This window comes from Giraffa tippelskirchi, chromosome 4 (assembly GCF_054371585.1).
Source record: "Giraffa tippelskirchi isolate mGirTip1 chromosome 4, T2T-mGirTip1v1.2.pri, whole genome shotgun sequence".
Classification (NCBI taxonomy): domain Eukaryota; kingdom Metazoa; phylum Chordata; class Mammalia; order Artiodactyla; family Giraffidae; genus Giraffa; species Giraffa tippelskirchi.
In genome coordinates, this window is record NC_137278.1 from 163,686,999 (window position 1) to 163,710,580 (window position 23,582).

General features: G+C 41.7%; 1 non-coding gene across 1 annotated transcript; it reads right to left on the reverse strand.

Annotated features, from left to right (window-relative positions):
- Positions 1-13,924: 13,924 nt before the first annotated feature.
- TRNAC-GCA (transfer RNA cysteine (anticodon GCA)) lies at positions 13,925-13,997 on the reverse strand. Its single transcript has one exon. It is a non-coding gene; the product is annotated as a tRNA-Cys (tRNA).
- Positions 13,998-23,582: the final 9,585 nt, after the last annotated feature.

Consider the following 23,582-nt stretch of genomic DNA (forward strand, 5'->3'; position numbering starts at 1 on the left):
GTGGGGGGTCCAGGAAGGGGAACACATGTAAACCCATGGCTGATTCATGTCAATGTATGGCAAAAACTATTACAGTATTGTAAAGTAATTAGCCCCCAACTAAAATAAATAAATTTATTAAAAAAAAAAAAGAAACAAAAAGCCCAGTTGAACATTTTAATACCAACATTAATAAAGTAAAATAAATAATTTCCTCTAAATGTTAAAAAAGAAAAAAAAGATCCTGGATCAAGACAAGCACATTACACTGAGACTAGACATTCTATCTTTTGTTTGATTTTGTTCAGATTTGCTTAAGTTGAATTGCGTTTTCTGCCACTTATAACCAAGAGTCCTGACGAATACAGGTTGTAACTGAAGTGTTGTAAATAGATGACATCACATGGACAGAATAGATAGTGTGAGAACAGAGCACTGAAAACACCTTATTTATGGATGAACAGAAGAAGGAGGCTAAAAAGAAATGTCAGAGCAGTATTAAGTTCACAGAAACCAAATAAAAAAATTTAAGGAAGACAAGAGGTTAGCAGTATTGAGCTCAAACTCAGCATAGACACAAGAGTCACATAGAAGGCTTGTTAAAGCACAGATTGCTGAACACCACCCCTGAGTTTCTAGTTCAGTAAAGTCTGGGTGCGGCCCAAGGGTTCAAGTTGTTAACAAGTTCCCAGGTAATTTTTTTTTGCTGGTCTAGGGACCACCTTTGAATAACACTGCTATAGAGATTTTGAATAAGGCAAGATTTGATAAGGGGAAGGGAGAACACTGTCTGTGTCTGTGTTGTGGCAGGCGCTAGACGGTGCGGGGAATTAGAAAGGATTGTAAGGAGTGGAGGCAGTGAAGTAGATGGTTTTTTTCAAGGCATTAAATTATTAAAGCAATGAGAGAATGGAGCAGCTAGAGAGAGTGACTGGGGAAGCCTCTTTATTTAAAGACGGGAGAGATTTAGGCGTGTTTATTTGCTGAGGACAAAGGGTTGCAATGAAGCCTGGACAAGCTGAAGATACAGGGAGTGAACCCTAGAGTAATGCATTGGAGAGGACCAGGGGAAACAGTTGGGGTCCTCAGGTGGAGAGGCTAGTAACTGAGGAAAGGGGATAGGAAGCAGATGTGGAGAGGTTTGTGGATGTAGGATCCCTTGTTTGGATCGCCTCGTTTTCCTTCTAAAATAGAAAAGAGGTTAATGTGCTTAGAGTAAGGAAAAAAGTAGAACGGGAGGTTTAAAGAGGAAGGAGAAGATTTAAAAGAACTGTTGAGAAAAATGAGAAAAAGTTGACTGTGGACAAGTAGAAATTTTATTCAGAGCATCAGGGGCCCAGCTGTGGTTGGAGTCCATGATTATAGAATAGAGGGACTTCCCAGCAGAGCTTGGCAGCCCTGGTTTAGGAGCAGACGAGGCAGACTGTGGCATTCATCCAGGATAGGGGTGACTTTCCTTCTTGTTCTTTTAAAAACAATAATACCTCCATTAATTTGTGCTCCGGGAATAAAGCTCTTTACTATGAAAACAGGCAGTCTGAAAAACAAAAACATGTCCATAAATCACAAAGGCAGAACATTTGTAGCCTTATGACAAAATTGCTCAGTACACAGCTTCTTTTTGTCCTGGACCAGACCCTTGTCTAGATCAACATGTGAAATCTCTGAAAAATATCTTCTGTCCTAGGTCCCCTTGACCTAATTCAAGGGTCTGACATCTCCTATTCTCTTCAACTCCATCCCCTAGCAAACCTGGAAAGGATGTGATCATCACTCTGCTTGTTGCCCTTTACAGATTGTTGGAAGCCTTCACTTTGTGTATTGTTTTAGTCAAGATTATGCATATCCAATGCTTTTGCTCCAGTTGTGGAAGAATATTGGACTTACCTTTTAAAAAAGATGTTTAGATGTCACTTTAAAAGAGGAGGGGTGCAGGTGATGGAGATGGTATGTCTGATCTCCAGGGCTCTTTATTGCATCCATGAGCGGGCCTGGCACAGAAAATGCTCAACAAGTGTCTACTAAATGAATGAACAGGTGATTAAATAAACAACAAAACTAGTGGTGAGTTGGAGTGGGGGTGGAATTGAGGCGAGGACAGGAAGCAAAATTGTTGGTGGAAGTGAAAACTATCACAACCTTTGTAGAGGGTACCTTTTAATGGAGTTTCCTCAGAAGTCAACCCTGAGACAAAGATTTGAGGGCAAGTGATTTGAGATGTGGGTCTGAGAAATATATATACTTATGTGTGCAGAAAGTACCACTGGGAGGGTGAAGAAGAAATTGGAAACAGTGATTCCTCTGGCACGGAAATTTGGAGTGAAAGAAAAGGCAGACAAGGTGAAAGGGAAATGTGTGTGTATATATATATATATATATATATATATATATTCTTTTTACTACAATCTTTTGTACTGTCTGGGCTTCCCAGATGGCACTAGTGGTAAAGAACCTACTAGCCAATGCAGGAGACATAAGAGACTCAGGTCAGATTCTTAGGCTGGGAAGATCCCCTGGAGGAGGGCATGGCAATCCACTCCAGTATTCTTGCATGGAGAATCCCATGGACAGAGGAGCCTGGCAGGCTACAGTCCATAGGGTTGCAAAATGTCAAACATGACTGAAGCGACTTAGGACATACCATGCACTCACTGTCTAATTTTTAAATATGTTCATCTAGAACATATATTAAGAAATTAAATTTTCAAGCAACTTGTAGCTGTGTGTGTATGTGTATGTAGATAGTAGTTAATAAAATAGAAACCTCTTTGCCTACCTCCATTCCCACCTTCTAATCTCAAGGGAATTGAATCTCAAAGGATTCCAGTAATTTCCTGGGGCTCTTAGATGTCCTCATGTTGGTATGATTCCATTTCAAGACAATCATAAAAGTGACTTAACCAGGCTTTATTTTTCTGTTGCATTTTTCACAGGGCTCTGCATTGCTGGGAACCAAAGAAATGGTGGCTGATGAAAGTTTTTGAGACAAACACAAGTAACAGATAAGTTCTGGCACAAACCAGACTAGATATGCTTGATAATACATTGCCAGCAGAAATGTTATCATCTTTGGGAAAATCTTTTGAGTGGTCAGGATACTCTTGGGGAAGTCAGGGAAGTCAGTCCTTAGTGGCACTCGAATGTCTCAATATTTGGCTGAGCTGTGCCATGTCAAAGAAACGTCTAATTAAAGGAGGTCTTCATTTTGAGGAACTGGTGCTTTTTCTGTGGGGTGTTGGAGGGACAGAGGAACTGGGGTGGGATGGGATAGAGGAACTAATTTGCCCTCATGAAACTGGTGAACCATTGATGTTTCTTCTGTTTTCTCAGCCTCTAGGTGGAGAAGAGGATTAATCAGCTAATTGCTCAATTTAATCAGTGACAGGCAGCCACATTCAGAATAGACTGCCCAGATGAAATGGTTTAGTCTTTGGCAGGGAGTTGGGGAAGAGGTACAAAATTCCCATTTCTCTTAGTTGGAGCCACTGAATAATAATAGAAGAGATCATAATTTCTCATCAAGATCATAGCAACAACAAATCCTACATGCTCTCCCTGTCTCCAGTCTTGCTACTTTTAAAATCATCTACCAAGATGTGGTTATAGTGATCTTTTTAGAATGTGATATAACCCACATTTCATTTCTTGAAACATTTTTGTAACTCCTATAAAGTAAAACACATTCTACTAACCAGGATACTCAGGCTTTCACGGTCCAGCCCCTGCCAACTTTTACACCTACATCACCTACCATTTCTCACCTGTGTTTGTATTTTCAGCAGTGCCTATGGATCTTTATATGCTGCTCTTGTTCTGTATTTCCAAGTCCAGAGACACCTTTCCCAGCCCTGTGGGTTCCAGTGACCCAGTTAGAATCCTTCTCTATTATATATTTATTATGCTATATTGTAATTTCATATTTCCTTATCTATAGCCTTTATTAGATAGTAAAACTTTTCTAAATATAGACAGTCCCTTATCTTTATATTTCCATGCAGTAGTCATTCAATAAAAGTTGTTTACATAGACTGACTGCCCTCTGTCCTACTCCCTTCAAGAGCCTCTACTTGAATACTTTGAGCTTACCACCTCTGTAGACGTTGACCACCTCTGTAGATGTTGAATTCTACTCTTACTATTTTAATGACTGTTAAGAATAGTGTTAAGGAGTGGAAGGGGAAAAGAGAGAAGTTGGGCTGTGGTGCAGCAGCAACAGGGCCTTAGATGACCCCACAGGGAGTCCTGAAGCTGGGGTGGCCCTTTAGAGTTGGCCCAAGTTGGAGGAAGGAGACTGAGGTTTTATATCCCTGCATAAGCCAGATGTTGCATGCAGGCTGCCCATGGAGGGAGTCATGACCTTGGGGCAGGTGACTATTCCCTATTCTCTAAAGGCAATTCCTTTAGAGGCCTACGAGCTGAGAGCTGTTGGTGGGAAACACTCCCAGCTTTGGAGTGAATATACATTTCAGACCTGTCAGATGATCTGGGCAGGGTGTGACTGTATCAATTTACATTCCCACCAACAGTGCAAGAGTGGTCCCTTTTTTCCACACCCTCTCCAGCATTTATTGTTTGTAGACTTTTTGATGATGGCCATTCTGACTGGTGTGAGGTGACATCTCATTGTAGTTTTGATTTGTATTTCTCTAATAATGAGTAATGTTGAACATCCTTTCATGTATTTGTTAGCCATCTGAGTCTGGGTTCAAATGTGAGCTCCATCATTTGCTAAGTGTGCCAATGATCTGTTGCTATATGACAGACCACCTCTGAGTTTTCTTTAATTTTATTTTTAATTGGAAGATAATTACTTCACTATATTGCGATGGTTTCTACCATACATAAACATGAATCAGCCATAGATATACATTGTCCCCTCCCTCTTAAACCTCCCTCCCGCCTCCCTACCCATTCCCCTCCCCAGGTTGTCACAGAGCACTGGTTTTGAGTTTCCTGAAACTACTCCCATACTTAATGGCTTCAAAAGCAACCATCATTTATTTATAGCACACATCTGCCAGGTTGGTAGGGTTCAGTGGGGACAGCTTGGTTCTGTGGTACATGGTGTTAGCTGGGGTGGCCCATCTAAGGTTGAAAGTGCCATTTCCAAAATGGCTCACTTACATGGCTAGCAATTTCAGCATGGAACTCTCCACTGGGAAGCTTGGACTTCCTTACAGAATGGCGCTTGGATACCCAGGAGGAGCATTTCAAGATAACTAAGCAGAAGATCTATCGGCTTTAATAACCTAGCTTCAGAAGCCACGGATTATCACATTTTGATAGAGGGTGGCAATGTTACATTGTAAAAGAAAAAGTGAAATTGGAGCTATTTTTATGGCTATTTTTGGAAAATACAATCTTCCATAATCTATCTTTTAGGCATAATGATTCATATTCACCTTTTATGCAAAATATACTTATACCCCTTACTCAGAATCCAAGTCTTATCCCATCATGGCATTGGGTACAACCATCTGAGTACCATTCTGAAGACCTGCGACTAAAGCAAGTATAATTTGGGACAGGCATTGAACATATAATTTGGGAAGGCATTGAACAACCTCATAGACATTTCCATTCAAAGAAAGAGAAAAATAAGAGACACAAAACTGTTTGGGGTCATAATAATTCTGGAATCCAGTCAGACTCATATTCTTAGATCCTTGATTAAGGTTTATCTGTCTCCCTGGAATGATTTTCCACAGCACTTGGTTCTACCCTCTGACTCTTGGTTCTATCTTCTGAATTACCCTTTACCTTCCATAAGCTGTAGCTCATGTTTATAGCTGAGTCATTTTCTTAGTCCACATCCCAGTCCAAAGGTGTCTTTTAATTTTGTATAGTTACTGTCCCTTTTAGCAGTGCTTCCACCAGAAAAATTATCATAAACACACTGTGGATTTTCCATGAATCCCATTGACGTTTACCCATTAGACAAAAGTTGCACTACAAACCCATTTTAGACAGGCGCTTAATCTTTGGCTCCCTCTAAGTCTTCTGAAGGACATTGCCCTTAAGATTATTGGAAGGCCTGTCATTTAATGAGAGGATCTGAGATACATGACCCTCATATCCTTGTGTGTGTGTGTTAGTCACTCAGTCATGCCCAGCTCTTTGTGACCCCATGGACTATAGCCTGCCAGACTCCTCTGTCCATGGCATTGAATACTAGAGTGGGTTGCCATTTCCTTTTCCAGGGGCTCTTCCCAACCCAGGGATCAAACCTGGGTCTCTTGCATTTCAGGGAGTTTCCTTACCATCTAAGCCACCAGGGAAGCCTCCTCATATCCTTCATAGTTTTTTTTTTATCTGAAAGGCTCTCTGAGACACCATCTTAACTGTTCCTGAAGTCTTAATGAAAGGTCACAACTTAAACAATTATCACACCCTTTCTTTAACTATCTTTCCCTCAAAACTATTTATGGATTTGAAAATCTCAGAAAGGCCAGCAATGAGAAATGATTTTATTTTTCAAACCTGGCAAACCCTGGCTCATTTGTACGTATATTCTTCAGCTTACCTCTCTCTTCTCACATTTTATCATCGGCATTAAGAAGAAGCAAGATGACTGACTTGTCAAATTTTCTGCCACTACCTAATATGGAAATTCTTTCCTCCAGTTTCAAAACATTTTATTCATTTTTCTTTCTGATACCACCTGAGACTCGTTAGGCTTTCACTAAACCCTTAAGTGGACATTTCTGCCCAATGTCCAATCCTAAAGTCAATGCCATATGTACATACACATACGTGTACACATATTTTTTTCCATTCTCAGTGCCAAACTTTCTTTATCTATTGCTTCATAACATACCATCACAAACTTATGACTTACAGTAAAACCAATTATTTATTTCATTTATGAATCTTCAACCTGGTCAGTGCTCTGCAGGACTGTTTCATCTCTACTCCTCCTGGTTGGGGTTGCTCAACTGTGTTGGATAACCCACTTCCAAGACGGCTTATTCACATGACTTGCAATTGGGTGCAGTCTGCCAGTTTCTCTCCATATGGGCCTCTCCACAGCATGACCTGGGCTTCCTCAGAGCAGTGTCCAGGTTACAAAGGCAAGTATCCCAAGAGAACCAGGTGGAAGCTGTATTTTTTTTTTAATGTTTATCGTTTCTCAAAAATCATCCAATGTCACTGTGCATGTGTGCTCAGTTGCTAAGCTGTGTCTGACTCTCTGTGACCCCAAGGACTGTAGGCTCCTCTGTCCATGGGATTTCCCAGGCAAGAATATTGCAGTGCATTGCCAATTCCTTCTCCAGATCTAACGTCACTCACTGTATCATAGTTGTAATTTTACCGAGAGCTGAAGTTAGAACCCCACGTCCAAGGAGTGGCTGCTGCGTAGGCACAGGAGGGCCGAGAGGAGTTACTCCACATTCAAGGTCAGGAGGGGCCGCCGTGAGTAGATACCCCTTGTCCAAGGTAAGGAGTAGCAGCTGCACTTTGCTGGAGCAGCCGTGAAGATATACCCCACATCCAAGGTAAGAGAAACCCAAGTAAGACGGTAGGTGTTGCGAGAGGGCATCAGAGGGCAGACACGCTGAAACTATAATCACAGAAAACTAGCCAATCTAATCACACGGACCACAGCCTTGTCTATCTCAATGAAACTAAGCCATGCCTTGTGGGGCCACCCAAGATGGACAGGTCATGGTGGAGAGGTCTGACAGAATGTGGTCCACTGGAGAAGGGCATGGCAAACCACTTCAGTATTCTTGCCTTGAGAACCCCATGAACAGTATGAAAAGGCAAAAAGATAGGACATTGAAAGATGAACTCCCCAGGTCGGTAGGTGCCCAATATGCTACTGGAGATCACTGGAGAAATAACTCCAGAAAGAATGATGGGATGGAGCCAAAGCAAAAACAATAGCCAGCTGTGGATACGACTGGTGATAGGAGCAAAGTCCGATGCTGTAAAGAGCAATATTGCATAGGAACCTGGAATGTTAGGTCCATGAATCAAGGCAAATTGGAAGTGGTTGAACAGGAGATGGCAAGAGTGAATGTCGACATTCTAGGAATCGGCGAACTAAAATGGACTGGAATGGGTGAATTTAACTCAGATGACCATTATATCTACTACTGTGGGCAGGAATCCCTTAGAAGAAATGGAGTAGCCATCATGGTCAACGAAAGAGTCCAAAATGCAGTACTTGGATGCAATCTCAAAAACGACAAAATGATCTCTGTTCGTTTCCAAGGCAAACCATTCAATATCACAGTAATCCAAGTCTATGCCACAACCAGTAACACTGAAGAAGCTGAACTTGAACAGTTCTATGAAGACCTACAAGACCTTCTAGAACTAACACCCAAAAAAGATGTCCTTTTCATTATAGGAGACTGGAATGGAGAAGTAGGAAGTCAGGAAACACCTGGCATAACAGGCAAATTCGGCCTTGGAGTACAGAATGAAGCAGGGTAAAGACTAATAGAATTTTGCCAAGAGAACGCACTGGTCATAACAAACACCCTCTTCCAACAACACAAGAGAAGACTCTACACATGGACATCACCAGATGGTCAACACCGAAATCAGATTGATTATATTCTTTGCAGCCAAAGATGGAGAAGCTCTATACAGTCAGCAAAAACAAGACTAGGAGCAGAATGTGGCTCAGATCACGAACTCCTTATTGCCAAATTCAGACTTAAACTGAAGAAAATAAGGAAAACCACTAGACCATTCAGGTATGACCTAAATCAAAACCCTTATGATTATACAGTGAAAGTGAGAAATAGATTTAAGGGACTAGATCTGATAGACAGAGTGTGATGAACTATGGACAGAGGTTTGTGACATTGTACAGGAGACAGGGATCAAGATCATCCCCATGGAAAAGAAATGCAAAAAAGCAAAATGGCTGTCTGAGGAGGCCTTACAAATAGCTGGGAAAAGAAGAGGAGCAAAAAGCAAAGGAGAAAAGGAAAGATATTCCCATCTCAATGCAGAGTTCCAAAGAATAGCAAGGAGAGATAAGAAAGCCTTCCCCAGCAATCATTGCAAAGAAATAGAGGAAAACAACAGAATGGGAAAGACTAGAGATCTCTTCAAGAAAATTAGAGATATCAAGGGAACATTTCATGCAAAGATAGGCTCAATAAAGGACAGAAATAGTATGGACCTAACAGAAGCAGAAGATATTAAGAAGAGGTGGCAAGAATACACAGAAGACCTGTACAAAGTAGATCTTCACGACCCATATAATCATGATGGTGTGATCCTCACCTAGAACCAGACATCCTGGAATGTGAAGTCAAGTGGGCCTTAGGAAGCATCACTACGAACAAAGCTAGTGGAGGTGATGGAATTCCAGTTGAGCTATTTCAAATCCTCAAAGATGATGCTGTGAAAGTGCTGCACTCAATATGCCAGCAAATCTGGAAAACTCAGCAGTGGCCACAGGGCTGGAAAAGGTCAGTTTTCATTCCAATTCCAAAGAAAGGCAATGCCAAAGAATGCTCAAACTACCACACAATTGCACTCATCTCACACACTGTAAAGTAATGCTCAAAATTCTCCAAGCCAGGCTTCAGCAATACGTGAACCATGAACTTCCAGATGTTCAAGCTGGCTTTAGAAAAGGCAGAGGAACCAGAGATCAAATTGCCAACATCCGCTGGATCATCAAAAAAGCAAGACAGTTCCAGAAAAACATCTATTTCTGCTTTATTGACTATGCCAAAGCCTTTGACTGTGTGGATCACAATAAACTGTGGAAAATTCTGAAAGAGATGAGAATACCACACTATCTGACCTGTCTCTTGAGAAACCTGTATGCAGGTCAGGAAGCAACAGTTAGAACTGGACATGGACAACAGACTGGTTCCAAATAGGAAAAGGAGTACGTCAAGGCTGTATACTGTCACCCTGCCTATTTAACTTATATGCAGAGTACATCATGAGAAATGCTGGGCTGGAAGAAACACAAGCTGGAATCAAGATTGCCGGGAGAAATATCAATAACCTCAGATATGCAGATGACACCACCCTTATGGCAGAAAGTGAAGAAGAACTAAAGAGCCTCTTGATGAAAGTGAAAGAGGAGAGTGAAAAAGTTGGCTTAAAGCTCAACATTTAGAAAACTAAAATCATGGCCTCTGGCCCCATCACCTCATGGGAAATAGATGGGGAAACAGTGCAAACAGTGTCAGATTTTATTTTTGGGGGCTCCAAGGTAACTGCTGATGGTGATTGCATCCATGAAATTAAAAGATGCTTACTCCTTGGAAGGAAGGTTATGACCAACCTAGATAGCATATTGAAAAGCAGAGATGTTACTCTGCCAACAAAGGTCCGTCTAGTCAAGGCTATGGTTTTTCCAGTGGTCATGTATGGATGTGAGAGTTGGACAGTGAAGAAAGCTGAGCACCGAAGAATTGATGCTTTTGAACTGTGGTGTTGGAGAAGATTCTTGAGAGTCCCTTGGACTGCAAGGAAATTCAACCAGTCCATCCTGAGGGAGATCAGTCCTGGGTGTTAATTGGAAGGAGTGATGTTGAAGCTGAAACTCCAATACTTTGGCCACCTCATGCAAAGAGTTGACTCATTGGAAAAGGCCCTAATGCTGGGAAGGGTTGGGGGCAGGAGGAGAAGGCGATGACGGAGGATAAAATGGCTGGATGGCATCACTGACTCGATGGACATGGATTTGGGTGGACTCCAGGAGTTGGTGATGGACAGGGAGGCCTGGCATGCTGAGATTCATGGGGTTGCAAAGAGTCGGACACAACTGAGCGACTGAACTGAACTGAACTGAAGTTAGAAAGCGTGGGCCCCGCCTCTTGAAGAGACAAGTGTCAAAGTCGCATTATATGAAGAGTGAGGATAATGAGAGATATTGTTATGGCCAGTTTGAAAAATATAACCTACTAAGGCATGTTATATAACTGTTCTGTGCTTTGGTATTTTCTAAAAGTTTTGTACCTGGGAGATGATGCATTACTACAGTTCTGATTAGCATAGAGTAGAAGGAATTACCTGCTCCTTTTATCTTTTTTTGTCTTTTAAAGTTTTTTTTTTTAATATAGACTATTTTAAAGTCTTAATTGAATTTGTTAGCATATTGCTTCTGTTTTATATTTTGGTTTTTGGCTCCGAGGCATGTGGGATCTTAGCTCCTTGACCAGAGATTGAACCCGCACCCCCTGCATGGGGGAAGGCAACATCTTAATCACTGGACCACCGGCAAAGTTCCTCCTTTCATCATTTATACCAGGATTCTGCAAACTAAGGCCCAAGGTCCATCTAGCACCCCGCCCCACCTCCCAGCCTATTTTTGTTGATTAAGTTTTCTTGGACCACAGCCACACTCATCTGTTTAGGTATTAACTCTGGCTGCTCTCACATTATAAAGGCAGAGTCTTATGCAGCAGAGACCATATGGCCTGAAAAGGCTAAAATATTCACTCTTTGCTCTTTTAGAGAAAAAGTTTGCCAATATGTGCTTTCCACCCTACTCCATCATAGAGAGCTGGAACTGAGGGGCACCTTAGAGATGATCTTGAGTGAATTCCATGCAATGGATGAGGATGCTGAAGCTCAGACAGCATTAAATGATTAATCAGAAGTAGAGTCATGATCGTTTTTTAATATTCACTGTGTTTCTAAGCCTTTTTTCAAACATTCTCTCCTCTCATCTGTCAGGAAGGGTCTGTTCTCATTCCCAATTTATGCCTAAGAGATGGGAGAATTCAGGTTAAGGCATTTGTTCAATTACATAGGGGCAGAGCTGAAATTCCAATCCAGGTCTTCTGGGCTTTAGACCTGTTAACCATGACAGCAATCTTTCCCAAAGGGCAGACTGCTTCCTACTTGTATCAGAATCACCCAGTCTGTGATTCATTGCACCATACATGTTCTAAACTGAAGATTCTTGACCCTGGCTATACATCAGAATTACCTGAGGGGGTAGTTGAGAACACAAGTACCTGCTAAAAATACAAAGCTTGTGTTAGTCTGTTCAGGTAAAAAGGAAACTTGGGGGAGGAAAACTTGGCATCTTCCGCAGAGCCAAGGTCAGCTTCCAGCCAAAAACTATGATGTTGAACTTTTACCTGCATCTTTCTTCTACTTTAATATTAGTGCATTTGCAGGGGATCTAAAAATGGAAAAGAAGTGCTCATTTAAGCTTCTTACTTTGAAGTAGTATAACAAGTGTATCTACATTTTTACACATGGAAGTTGGGTTTTATTTACAGGAGATATGATTTCCACATATATATTACAGGTCTGGTGAGTTACATAATTGGCAAGGCAGGGATTTAATCCTTGTTCTTTGGGGAAGAGAGAAACTTTCTAATTAAGGTTCTCACATTCACAAATAATAAAGCTTTGTTACAGCCTAGGAAGTGGCTTTTGATAAATTATAGATTCTTCAAATGTGGGAATAAATGGCTTTTTTTTTTTTTCTCATTTTGCTCATTTACTCTGTTACAAAACTCAACAATGTTTTGCAAAATTCAGCAGTCTCTTGGATTTGTAAAAATGTATTTTGTAACCTGAAGTCAGATGAGGTCTCCAGCTCCCATAACTGCACGTGTTGCCCTCATGTGATCAATTACGTTGGTTTGCCCAGGACTGAGGGGTTCCTGGGACATGGGACCATCCTTTCCGAGAATGGGAAAGTCCCAAGCAAACTAGGTTGAACTGGGACAAGTCAGCCTACTGGTGGCCCAAACTTGGATACAGAACTCAGCTGTTTCATGGACTTCACAGAAAGCTGTCTACTCACCATTTTGTGACCAACTTTTCTCATCCATTTCCTCTTTCTCCATCTTTCCCTTTATAAAGAACAAATACAATTCTCTTTTTGCACAGAGAAGAATTGCACCCCCCTTTCTTGAAACCTTAGCACTAACCGTTTCATGGCCCCAAGACTTCAGCTTCTAGTCCAAGTAAGCTTATCATAACTTTCCTTGAAACAAACACCGTGTGAGTGGAATGCTGTGAACACAGTTTCATCTTGTCCTGTTACTCTTTTTTGATATCTCACCTTATTCCAAATGGATAGATTTATGAAGGGTCTTTCTAATTTGTGATACTCTTCTCCCATTCATCACATGAACACGAGTGTACTTGCTGCATAGTGCCATGTATAAGAACATGACTAGCTCTTCAGCCTAAGACAAGTTACTTGACTCCTCTGAGCTTGGATGCCTCACCTAGAAAATGAAGTAAAACAAACTGATTTCTAAGATTCCTCCTGCCCTGACATTCCAGTGTACTCTTCACTGTGTGTGTGTGCATGTGTGTGTGTGTGTGTATGTGTTAGTCGCTCAGTCGTGTCTGACTCAGTTGTGTCGGATGGTAGTCCACCAGGCTCCTCTGTCTGTGGGATTCTCCAGGTAAGAATATTGGAGTGGATTGCCATTTCCTTCTCCAGGGGAGCTTCCCAACTGAGGACTAAACCCAGGTCTCCTGCTTTGCAGGCAGATTCTTTACCATCTGAGCCACTTCACTGAGTTGAGTGCAACTGGTCATGATCCTTTTTACATGTAGCCTGGAAATCTCACTACAACATCCTTTAAACATGTACTAATATGGAACATGGAAATCCCAGCAAGGCTGTTTCTTAAATCTTTCATAACGATGATGTAACAGTGGCCATTTTGTCTCCATCAGTTCAGAAGTTCCTGCTCCCTGCCCTGTTCCCCATGGTAAAGTGCTATTTTTCTTTTTTATAGCTGTGAAGCATGTGGGAGCTTAGCTCCTCAACCAGGGACAGAACCTACATGCCCTGTATTGGAAGGTGAAATCTTAACAACTGTACCACCATGGGACCACTGGACCTCCTAAAGTGAAGTCATTTATTTAGTCGTGTCCGACTCTTTGCAACCCCATGGACTGTAACCTATCAGGCTCCTCTGACCATGGGATTTTCCAGCAAGAATACTGGAATGGGTTGCCATTTCCTTCTCCAGGGGATCTTCCTGACTCAGGGATTGAACCTGGGTCTCCTGCATTGCAGGCAGACACTTTACCATCTGAGCCACCAGGGAAGCTGGTGGACCCCCTAAAGTGCTATTTAAAGAGTTGGTTTTTTTATTAACTACTTAGAAACAAGAAGATACATCCCTCCCCCAACCCTCTAGCTTTGTAACCCTCAAAAGTATTGTAAGTACTTTATATAGATTGCAAGAAGTTTGGAATATATAGAAAAGCACAAAGTATGACAAAAATCACCAATAATTCTCCCCTATGGACATAAGGACTGGTAAACTTTTGGTGTATTTGGTATTGAAAAAAAAAACAAAAACACTGTGCTGTGCTGTTTTCTAATCAGCTTTCTTCACTTAGCAATGGATTGCACTTTCTCATTTTATTGTGAGATTTCTGAGGGCCCAATTGTATTACATTTTATAGGTAATCACACCTGATTTAATTCAGCCTCTGACTAGATATTGAGGGTTCCCTCTCAAGTTTTTATAAACAAACACCTAATAAATTACTTTCTCACCAGATATTCCTTTTTATAAACTTTTAATTTTATATTGGAATATAGCTTATGAAGCCCAACAATGCTGTGATAATTTCAGGTGGACAGCACATGGACTCAGACATACATATGTATCAATTCTCCCCTAAATTCCCCTCTCATCCAGGCTGCCACATTACATGGAGCAGAGTTCCCTGTGCTGTAAAGCAGGTGCTTCTTGGCTACCCATTTTAAACACAGCAGTGAATACACGTCAATCCCAAACTCCCTAACTATCCCTTCCCCCCTCCACCTCCCTGGCAATCATAAGTTTGTTCTCTAAGTCCATCTCACCAGATATTCTTAATGGCAAATTTCTAATATACAAGTTATATACATTTCTGAGTTTTTAATGGGACTTTTAAATTGTCTTCCAAAAAGTGTTCTCAAGTTACACTTCCTCAGGCTGGATATGAGAGGGACTCTTCCTTGCAGCCTTGCCAACAATTAGTCATGATCAGTGATAACACCAGCCAAGGGCTTTGGGCAGTGGCAAAGTCCAGTGTTACAGCAAAACTCTGACGCTGCTCTTTGATATTGGTGTGTTTATACAACATCCAAAAATAGAACAAGAAAGCAAACAGAGACATTGATCATTTGGGGTCAGAGTCATCCACCTAGTATTGAAGCATCTAAACATACATCAGGAGCTCTTGACCTGGAGTCGATGAACCTTACCCCAGACATTTTTCCAACTTAATATGTCTGTTTCAACTTGAACAAACTGACGGCCTTTAAACCAGAGGGCATAGCTGCTCTGAGGAAACTTGAAAATAAATAAAGGGTTTATGAGAAAAGGAGTGAGGGTAACTTGCCCACAGTGAGTGCACTTGCCCTGTGGATCAACTTATTTCATCCTGAAAGTATGATGTGGATATATTTTTAGACCCATTTTATCAATTTTTTTAGACCTCATTGACAAAATGGGTCTAAAAAAATACCCACATCATACTTTCAGGATGAAATAAGTTGATCCACGGGACAAGTGCACTCACTGTGGGCAAGTTCCCCTCACTCCTTTTCTCATAAACCCTTTATTTATTTTCAAGTCTCCTCAGAGCAGCTATGGCCTCTGATTTAAAAGCCGTCAGTTTGTTCAAGTTGGAACAGACATCATTCTATCAATGAGCAGGGGCTTCCCAGGTGGTGCAGTGGTAAAGAATCTGCCTGCCAATGCAGGAGATGCAAAAGACCCAGGTTATATCCCTGGGTTGGGAAGATCTCCTGGAGTAGGAAGTGTCACCCCACTCCAGTCTTCTTGCCTGGAAAATTCCATGGGCAGAGGAGCCTGGCGGGCTACCATCCTTGGGGATGCAAAGAGTCAGACACGACTGAGCACACATATTAGTGAGGGACTGGAGAACTCAGAGAAAGCCTGAAACTTCCCCCACAGTCATCCAGCTGAATAAGAACTCCCCTGGGAGCTGAGCCATGAGCTTTTTTTGTTTTGTTTTGTTTTGATTTTTTACCCTAAACAAGTGCTGTTCCTCTTACAACACAAAGGCCTTCCTTGAAAGGAAGACTAAGACTGAGATTTAAAAGAAAGTGTAAAGAGAATGTGAGGTTTAAAGCATAACACCTAGTGTACAGTAGGACTTGAATGCATTTGTGCTGAGGGAGTGAGTGAATGAATGACCAATATTTCCTTCTGATCTTTGGTTTCAAGTGTCCTAAGCAATAGCAAAGGATTGGGAAGGCTTTCTCTTCTGTCGAGTTTTACCCCAGCCTTCACCCTTTAATTATGGTCCATATTTTCTTCACTCCAAATTAGTTAAGGGCAGCTGACAATAGTTTCATGTGCCATGTCTGAGTGGGAGAAGCGAGCCGAGAGAGGTGGGGCTGAGTGACATAAATCTTCTATTTTTGGTAGGTAGCAAACCAGCAGTTTCATGTGGTTAACTTAATAGTTCAAAGCTAAAATGCTGACATTTCTTTTCATGTGAAGTGTTTATGTGAGCAACAGACCCACTTCCTCTTCCTTTTTAAGATCTTGGGGACACCCTACCCTGTTTCCATGGAAGAGGAGCAGAACAAATTTGCTTGTTCTTGGTGTAACAGCCTTTAACGTGACCTGTCATCCAGCCATTGGTTGCTTTGGACAAAGGATCAGGGGAGAGGGATGGCAAGACTTTGATGGGAGACAAGGGATAGATCCAGAAGAGGCTCACCAAGTTGCAGCAGCAGCATGGTCCTAGCACAGGGCCTGGGATAAGGCACAGGACTCTAACTCCTAGGGTGAGAGGAGAGTGGATAAGAACAAAGCAGATGGAGAAGCAGGGAGAACAAAGCAGAGTCCATGTATGACCTGAGAAATATTATGAATATTTACGTCCAAGAATAAGCCACAGCCTTGGGAGTTAAACGCTGGGCAGTGGTGACAGACGGTTACAGTTTTATAAGGCAAATACCCAGGTTGATGGAATGGAGTGTAACCAGGGAAGGGCCATTTTAAACAGGGTTTTCCCAGAGCGGTTGATCAGAGAGCTGAAAGGTGAAGGTACACAAACCTTACAAAGAGCTGCAAAGGAGCAGGCCAGGCAGAGGAAGTAGCAGGTGTAAGGGCCTCGGAAGGGACTGGGCTGGAGGTTCTGGGGTCAAGGGAATGAAAGGAGGCCTTTGTGGGAAGAGGGAGGCTAAGAGATGAGGCTGGAGAGATGTCCATGAGGTGGGATTGGCAGGAACTTGAGGATCCCAGTTCAGAGTTTGGGCTGTATTTTAAAAACAATGGAAGGACATTTAAAAGTTTTCCGTGATAGAATGGCATGATCAGAATTTCACTTGACAAATTTAAGCTTGGCTGCTGTCTGGAAATTGTAGAGGGGCAACAGAACATCCAGGTAAGAGACTTCAAAGCTTTTTGGAGAAATCAAAGCCATTCCTCAACTCCTTGTGAGATATCCCAGAAAAGGCACTTGGCAAAAGATCACACTGCTCTTCACGAATATCTAAGATTCATATTGAGATGGAATCATGGACAAAATCAAATAAAAACTATTTGGACACTCTTTTATGAAGATGTATATATGTAAAGGAGATGGAGAAACATATGTTTGGAAAAGTGCCAAAAATCCATGCATCTTTTGATTAGGTTAATTAAGCATTCATTTCATTCACTCACTCTTCCTTTCATACAACAAATCTTTGTCAGCTGTCTGTTCTGTGCCAGGAACTATGCTCTATCCAGGGAGTTCAGTGGAGAATTAATAGAGAAGATACCTACCTTCCTGAGGCATGTGATCTGCTCTAGGCAACTTTCATAGTTTCCAAGTTCTTAGAGAACTGAGTCATGTGGAAATATGGGGAGGACTGATGGAATTTTACATGGAAAGAGACTTGAGTTCTTCCAGGAGTGGGAGCTTGATGAATATTTGTTGACAAACAGATGATGTTGAAGAAATAATTAAACTTCCTTGATCCTGTTTCTTCATTTGAACAGATTAGAAAAGCTGGATAGGGGGTCATTCACTCAGAGTGGCTTCATTCAGTGTTGAATTCCTATCATGTAGAACCTGTATAGAAGGATTGGGTGACATCACCTGAGCAATCGTAACATCACTAAGAGTAGAACAGACATTACCAGCCTCCTGAATGGGCACAATGAGATCTGTTATACTCCCCATGAACTCATCTTGGCAACAAACTGGACACTAGTCTAGTTAAGCTTCTCCATCTACCCACAAACTTTCCAGAAATAATGGGATGGAGGAACATGTTAAGTGCTCCCCAGGGAACAAATATGAAAGTGAAAGTGTTAATTGCTCAGTCATGTCTGACTCTTTGTGACCCCATGGACTGTAACCCTCCAGGCTCCTCTATCCATAGAATTCTCCAAGCAATAATACTGGGGTGGATCTTCCCTACCCAAGTATCGAACCCAGGTCTCCCAAATTGCAAGCAGATTCTTCACCATCTGAGCCACCAGAAAGGCCCTGGTTCTCCCCAGGAAACAAGTATCAGTTCAGTTCAGTTCAGTTCAGCCGCTCAGTCGTGTCAGACTCTTTGCGACCCCATGAATCGCAGCAAACCAGGCCTCCCTGTCCATCACCAACTCCCGGAGTTTACCCAAACCCATGTCCATCAAGTTGGTGATGCCATCCAACCATCTCATCCTCTGTCGTCCCCTTCTCCTCCTGCCCCAAATCCTTCTCAGCATTAGGGTCTTTTCCAATGAGTTAACTTTTCGCATGAGGTGGCCAAAGTACTGGAGTTTCAGCTTCAACATTAGTCCTTCCAATGAACACCCAGGACTGATCTCCTTTAGGATGGACTGGTTGGATCTCCTTGCAGTCCAAGGGACTCTCAAGAGTCTTCTCCAACACCACAGTTCAAAAGCATCAATTCTTCGGCACTCAGCTTTCTTCACCATCTAACTCTCACATCCATACATGACCACTGGAAAAACCATAGCCTTGACTAGACAGACCTTTGTTGGCAAAGTAATGTCTCTGCTTTCAAATATGCTATCTAGGTTGGTCATAACCTTCCTTCCAAGGAGAAAGCGTCTTTTAATTTCATGGCTGCAGTCACCATCAGCAGTGATTCTGGAGCCCCAAAAATAAAGTCTGACACTGTTTCCACTGTTTCCCCATCTATTTCCCATGAAGTGATGGGACCAGATGCCATGATCTTAGTTTTCTGAACGTTGAGCTTTAAGCCAACTTTTTCACTCTCCTCTTTCACTTTCATCAAGAGGCTGTTTAGTTCTTCTTCACTTTCTGCCATAAGGGTGGTGTCATCTGCATATCTGAGGTTATTGATATTTCTCCCAGCAATCTTGATTCCAGCTTACAGCCAGACAAATTAAATGCAGGTAATTGGTGTTGGAGAAGACTCTTGAGAGTCCCTTGGACTGCAAGGAGATCCAATCAATCCATCCTAAAGGAGATCAATCCTGGGTGTTCATTGGAAGGTCTGATGTTGAAGCTGAAGCTCCAATACTTTGGCCACCTCATGCGAAGGGTTGACTCATTGGAAAAGACCCTAATGCTGGGTAGGATTGGGGGCAGGAGGAGAAGGGGACGACAGAGGATGAGATGTTTGGATGGCATCACCGACTCGATGAACATGGGTTTGGGTGGACTCCGGGAGTTGGTGATGGACAGAGAGGCCTGGCGTGCTGCAATTCATGGGGTCGCAGAGAGTCGGACACGACTGAGCGACTGAACTGAACTGAACTGAATTCTATAGGACAAATGACCTGGTTTCTTTCTCTAACAAATGCATGGCACAAAAAAAGTGCTAGGTTTTGGGTGAGAGGGCACTGCTCCTTTAAGGGAAACTTATCATGTTAATATCATATTAATTTTGTAACGGATGAAAGTAGTATTGGATTTTCCTACAGGAAAAAGTCTTCAGGCATTTTATGCTACAACATGGATGAAGTTTGAAGACATTCTGCTAAGCGAAAGAAGCCAGGCATGCAAGAGGACAAACGTTGTATGATTCCACTTATTCTAGGTACCTGCTGCTGCTGCTGCTGCTAAGTTGCTTCAGTCGTGTCCAACTCTGTGTGACCCCATAGACAGCAGCCCACCAGGCTCCCCCGTCCCTGGGATTCTCCAGGCAAGAATACTGGAGTGGGTTGCCATTTCCTTCTCCAATCCATGAAAGTGAAAAGTGAAAGTGAAGTCGCTCAGTCATGTCTGACTCTTAGCGACCCCATGGACTACAGCCTACTAGGCTCCTCCGTCCATGGGGTTTTCCAGGCAAGAGTACTGGAGTGGGTTGCCATTGCCTTCTCCGATTCTGGGTACCTACTGTAGTGAAATTCCCAGTGACAGAAAGTAGAATAGAGGTTGCCACAAACTTGAAGAAGAGGGGTTGAGGAGTTGTTATTTAAGTGGTACAGAGTTTCAACTGGGGAAGATGAAAAAATTTCTAGAGATGGATGGTAGTAATGGTTGCATAACAAAGTGAATATACTTAATGTCACTAAACTGTACACTTAAATGGTTAAAATAGTAAATGTTATGTTATATTTATTTTACCAGAACAAAGTAAGTCCTCAGGTGTTAGAGATAAATGCTAGAGTAGTTACACATAAATAATATAATGACTGGGATATGCTTTGAAACAATCGAGTAAAACAAAATAAATAGAAACCCTGGAAAACAGAGAGGAAACAGGGCTGAGAAAATGTGTGTAATTGTTAAGTTGAGTGATGGATAATGGGGCTCATTATATTGTTCTTTTCCTTTTTTGTACATTAGATATTTAATACAAAGTTTAAAATATATTGGAGAAGGAAATGGCAACCCACTCCAGTACTCTTGCCTGGAAAATTCCATGGATGGAGGAGCCTGGTGGGCTACAGTCCATGGGGTCACAAAGAGTCGGACATGACTGAGCTACTTCACTTTCACTTTCTTTCACTTTCACTTTAAAATATATCTATCATGTTTTGGAATGGTGAGTTTAATTTTCTGAGATGTTCTGAGCATTATACATATTTTAAGAATTCAAAGAAAAACCCCCCATTATCCTAAACTGTTGTGGTATGAAATTGAGCATGAAATAGACCCAAGCTTGAGGAGGTGGTAATGGAGGCTGCTTTTTAGTGAGCGATCCTCTTGTGTTATGCATGATATTCCTGCCACTCTGGTCAGATTGCAGGAAGAATAAGCACAATTAGATATATCAGTGTTGCTTACTGGTGCCTCCACTTTAGAGCCATTAGGGAGCTTTTAAAATTACTAATGCTCAGCCTCCATCCCAAACTAACTGAGCTAGACTCTCCAAGGGTGGGCTCCAGGGAGCAGTGTTTTTAAAAACACTCCCTAGGTGATTCTAATGTGCAGTCAAGGTGAAGAACCCCTGGTCTATAAACCACCTGGTACCTAGTTGATGCTCACAAAATGCTGATGGAAAATGAATATGGAGCTAGTTACCTAGTATTACATGTTTCAGTCATTTGAAACAGCCTTTTATGGAAAAGAATTTATATACAAACTTTTCTCCTCTTCCAGAGGCTAGATACTTATTTCTTGATCGTCTACTAGAGTAGGAGCACTGATACCCAAGACAGTATTGTGGTGGCTGTTAGCAAGAGCCTGGAAAGATAAGAACAGTTTCAAAAATGTTTTGGGGGCATCACAAAACTCCCATTGTAACACAATGCTCTTTGGAATAACATTAAAGAAAAGTGAATTCTGCCCATTTATCAAAGGGAAAATGAAAGCCCCTTGGACACAAATTTTATTTTGAAGCTGAAGCCTTTAATCAAATTGACATTAAAGATAGGGTCCTTCTATGAACTGAGGAATGATAAGCAGCATTTGTGATCCCAATGCGTGGCTGCTGGTATTTAACTCTGTGTTTCACCTCTGATGGGTTGAGAATGGACAGATTTTCACTAGAGAGAGTTATGCAGAAATAAATGGAGATCTTCCACTGATTCAGTTAACATTCCACTGAATGTGGTGGAAACAGCTCTTGCCTTCCCTTACCTCTGCACCTTGGGATTTGGAGAGAATATTTACAGGGCAAACTGTTCAAACAGACTTACCAAAAAATTTGCTCTAAACTTTCATTGCTGGTAACATTCATGAAATGATAGAATAAATGATCTTAAGTCTTCAGTGTGCATGTATGTAGTGTGTGTGTTTGGGAGTGGGGGGCTCATCTTTTTCTTTTGTCAAGGCCCACCAGGGTAAATAGAGGAGTAAGATTGTTAGATTAAGCAAATAAAAATGCACAACATCAATTAAATTTGAATTCAGACAAAAGTTTGCAAATATTGCTTGGAATGTGCTTATGCTTAAATGTTTTTTAAAATTTGAAATGCAAATTCAACTAGGCATCCTGTATTTTATCCTATACTTTTACAGAGAAGAAAAGAGAGGTCTTCTTAGATATACTGAATCTAAATATTTTATTCAAGGATGCCCAGGATGTTTTGGAGGTACAGGTAGTCAAAGAATGTCCAAGAATATGGACCAAGAGGGTGATATTGGAAGCCAGTCTAAGGAAGTCAGGAAGTCAGTGTATCAGTTGGCAACTGCTGCATAACAAGTCACTCCAAAATTACATGGCTTAAAATAATAATTTATAATTGCTAATGCTTTTGCAGGTTGCTGTGATTTATCCTCCTAGACTGGACTTGGGTGAGCAACTCCATCTCTAAGTGAAGGTCTGTAGTCAGGTTGTGTTAGCTCAGCCTCAGGCTACTGCAAGTACAGGAGAGGGGACTGACACAAATGTCTCACCCATCTCAGGGGACCAGTAGGATAGCTTCTGATGATAACAAAGCCACAAGAGAGTACATGGAAACATGCGAGTTCTCTTAAGGTCCAAGCTCAAAACTAGCACACTGTTATTTCTGCCTACATGCTATTGGCAAAGCCAGTCATAGAGCTAAAATCAAGTTCGAAATGTAGGGAAGTACATCGCACCCATGAAGAAAGCATGGCAAGGTTGTGAGTGAAGGAAGTGTGAAGACTCGGGGTGAACAATTCTGTTTACTATAGACAAGCACAGAGAAACTGAGGTTTAAAAGAAAGATAAGGCCTCTGTCACCTTCAAACCCAGAAAGGACTCAGACATAAGGGGAGGAGGAGCCAAAGTAATAAACCTGGGGAGCTGGGCTGCAAAAGTCACAGGGATCCAGATTCAAAGATTATTTGATTTTTAATTTGACCCCGTGATTCCAACATTTCCATGTTTGCCACCACAAGTTTTCATGCACTAAAGTGGAGATTTAATGATCTCAGCTGTGAAAGTTAGAGGACAGTAGTATAGTTTGAAGTTTTCTTAAATTTTATCCATGACTCACATGTATTCCTTGCCATCTTGCCCACCATTAATTACTTCTTTGGTTGAAGAGGCAAGACATTAAGGCCATTATAAAATGACAATTTGAATTTGCTTCTATCAGTACTAGTTTGTGGTCAGTATTTTTTCCATTCAAGTAAGAGAAACCCAACTTGAACTTGCTCAGGCTGAAAAGGGAAACTACTAAAATAACTAAAAAGGCTGGAAAGACGAGATTCAGGCAGGTTTGGATCCAGGTGCTCATATGATGTCAACAGGAATCTGTGTTTCTCCATTCCTAGGCTCTGTGCTGGTATCATTCTGAGGCAAGCTGCTCCTTCATGATGTTACAATGGTTGTT